Source organism: Pinus tabuliformis, chromosome 5_2 (assembly GCF_031772625.1).
Source record: "Pinus tabuliformis cultivar Carrire ecotype Pingquan chromosome 5_2, CPIR1, whole genome shotgun sequence".
Classification (NCBI taxonomy): Eukaryota; Viridiplantae; Streptophyta; class Pinopsida; order Pinales; family Pinaceae; genus Pinus; species Pinus tabuliformis.
This window is the reverse complement of record NC_142306.1, coordinates 581,320,604-581,324,038: the sequence shown is the minus strand read 5'-3', so window position 1 is coordinate 581,324,038 and position 3,435 is coordinate 581,320,604.

Here is a 3,435-nt window from a genome sequence, read left to right as displayed (position 1 = left end):
GAGCTTGGAGGGTAGAGAGGAAGGCTTGTGAGAAGCTTTGATTGCCTATGAGCATCCAGGAGGATTGTACTGAGAGCTGGCTAGCTGTGATAGCTAAGGCTTTGTATAATTCTGATGTATTTCCACCTTGTATGATAGTACAGATAGCGGGGTTTTTAGTTGAGGCTTTCCCCAAAGTATTTTCATGTGTATTGTGCATTAATTCTTCTTCTTCTGGTTATATGTGTTCAGATTGATCTTGCTCAATCTTTAAGGTTCCACAAATTGATAATAGAAGTAGATTATAGTATTTTTCTTTCGTATATTGCATTATCGGGTTAATATACAGCCAGATTTTCTACATGGTCTTAGAGATAGATTTGTAGAGAATTTGCAGAATTTCTATGAAAATGAGGGTAGACAACCCTCTGACTCATTTACCATCTTCGTGCTCCGCGCCCACAAATCACGGAGTCTTTAGAATGGACTTAGTCAAAACTTTGGCTTTAAGCCCCAAAACTTCCCTTAGGGGGATCCCATGCCCAACACCCCCCCAACACAAACATCATGACTCGCCCTTGAGTCACTTTGTCAGTGCAGAGATCTTTGTGTAGAGACCCTCCAACTCTGCTCGGATGGCTGCAAGGTCAGCAGCGCACTGAGCGGCTGCCTGTTGAATCTCCTGTACTCGATGTTCCGAGACCGAGGTGTCAAAATTGCTCCCCTGTATCTGTTCCTGCGTCCCCTGCATCTACGCAAGCTTGCCTTCAATTGTTGTGGTGATTACGAAGGCCTCATCGATCCAAGGCTGAATATATGCCTTCAAAACTGCTTCTTTGTGTCGCGTTGTGTTTACTTTCTCCTTGAGCACTTTGGCTTGTTGCATTCGTTCGAACCTCTTTGTGAGAGCCACCATCTGCGTGGTCCCTTTGACACTATCATATTGTTGTTGTAGCTCACGCACGTCTATTTCTAAGCACTATATGTTCGGGTCCTCTTGTAAATTGGTGAGGACCTCGAATGATTCTTCCAAAATTCTGGTGTTGTCCCTGACTGCATTACTAACCTCCTCCATCCCTGACGTAATGGCGTTGGCGCGTTATTCTCATACCTCTAGAGGAGTGGAAAGTTGCGCCTTCAACCGTAGATCTGTTATCTGAAGGTTCAGCTCCAGCTGAACCTTCATCATTTCTTCTCGCGCCTCATGCACCCCTGCTACTAATCTCTGGATGCACATCTCTGTTGGTGCTTCTACTGGGATGGCCAGATTAGGGACCATATGGCAGGCTTCTTCAAGTACCTGCACCATTCGCCTGTTCTAAGACATGACCTCATCACACTTCAAGCTCAAATGCTCCATGTTGATCTTCTGCTCACTCAACACTTGCAATGCGCCACTCTCCCTAGCCCGCAGTTCTGCAGTAATCCCATCTTGTAGAACATAGAGAGTCTCCCGCGGGAGCGCAGCCATGTTGATCCCTAGACCTTTCAGTGTACTGACCGTAGGCATGTCGACCTCATTTTTCTATAACCAGTGCCCCTTCCGGTAGAACTATTGTGGTGGTTGTACGAGTGCACAAAATTTCCTCGACCTTAACTATTCCTATTGTGAGGTTGGTCGAGAGTGTACCAGCATGAGGAGTGCACACCTGCAACTCTTGAATATATGCTCAGAGGGCCCCCAACACAATCTGGTTCTCTCCCGCAAAGTTCTGGAGGGCCTCTGTGGTGACGTCGTGCACCGTCTCCCCTATATCTTGCAGATCCCCCTTAGTAAGGGTGATCGGGTTGATAGATAGCTTCGATGGTTTTACCTTCTTGTGCGACCCCATCTGCTCACTCAAGCGCCGACACTTTAATAGTGTTGACATTTTCTGTGGGTATGTGCCACCCTCCTCTACCTCTGTTTCCATCTCCTATTCCTACTTGGGCGAAGGAGACTTCTGGCCCTCATGTTCCTTCTCTGTTGCCTTCTGTGCTGCTACTGTAGCCTTTTTCTGTTCTGCTATTGTTTGAACAGCGTCTCGCGCCTCCTCTACCTTTGCTGCTGCTACTTCTTGCCTTCTCTTTTCTGCCAATTGTTCCATGTGCAGTTTGGCCTCCTCCTTCTTCTGCGCAATAGACTTTTCCACCGCGGATATGTCTGGGGCATGCCATTCCGACATCCACGTCTCCAGTACATTGAAGATCACATCCTCTATGGCTATGTGGGGTATCTCGATCCACTTCTTGGCAAGGTCCTTGTGCGCCTTGAGGTAGATGTGATGAAAGTCTGCTTTAAACTCTGTGAAACTTTGCAAGCTGTTGTAGAGAGTGGGTGATAACTGTAGCTTGCGGTTAATCCCCATTCTGATGTTCATCTCCATGAACACCCAAAATATTTTTCTTTTGCGGATCCAATTCACGTCTTTAGTGGCCCATAGCGAAGCATACTTCATGGCCTTTGGGAGATCCCTTGCAATTGTGGGGAACTGGCTGTCTTTAGGCAATTCCCCCGCTACCAGAACTATGTACAGAAGAAACCATGCATAGTGGAAGGTTTTCCCTTGTTCCTGTGCCTCGTGGCATTTTCCAGGAAATACTTGCACAAGAACTCGGATTGGTTAAATTGGACCCCCTATGCACACTGTTTGGCAAGTGCCACCATTGGTGCGGGCATCTCATCGGCACGACACTTCCACATGAGCTTACCTGCCAGTATCTGGGTCACAACTTTGACTGCTTTGTTGTTTATTTTGGATATGGTGTAGCCCCTTTTCTTCTTCTCCAACTTGTATTTCTTTTTCATGGTCTCCGTGATGGCCAAATCACTGCTCTTACCCTCAAAAATGTATGTGGGGTCCTTTTCTTTACACGGAAGCATGGAAATTCGATGGATGAGGTGGTCCGTGATGGGGATGGGCTCCTCCAGCCATAAACACCCACCATGTACAAGGCAGAGGAGCTGCCTAATGATGAAGATAGTCACTAGGGCGCGGTGGTAATGCGACACCCAGAGCAGGTTTAGCAACCCTGCCTTTTAAACTCTGCGTAACCACTAACGTGACTCCAATTCTATAACTCCTACCACAGTGTTTTGCTTTGGCTTCATGAGCTGTGCGGTTGCCAGGTGAGGGAATTTCTCATGGTCAGTGAGATCCCAATCTTCAAACTTCAAGTTCAACACCCGTCCTAGGTGCGTGCCCTAAAAAATGATATCGTCTGCGAGGAGCGAAGTCTGCAGAGAGCTCTTACTCTCATCGAGGTCCTTGGGCACCTTCGCCTTCCCTTTCCGTGGGGGGACATATGCAGGCAGCTTTGTTGGAGGGTACACAGCCTCAATTTCTTCCTCCATACCCTCTTTCTCGTCCTCTTCAATTATGATATCCTCGAGGTCTTCTTCCTCCTCGTCGGTTTCCATGTTAACCACTTTCCCTTTTTCCTCCATTTTTAATCTGGTTCTTAGCGAGTTTTGAG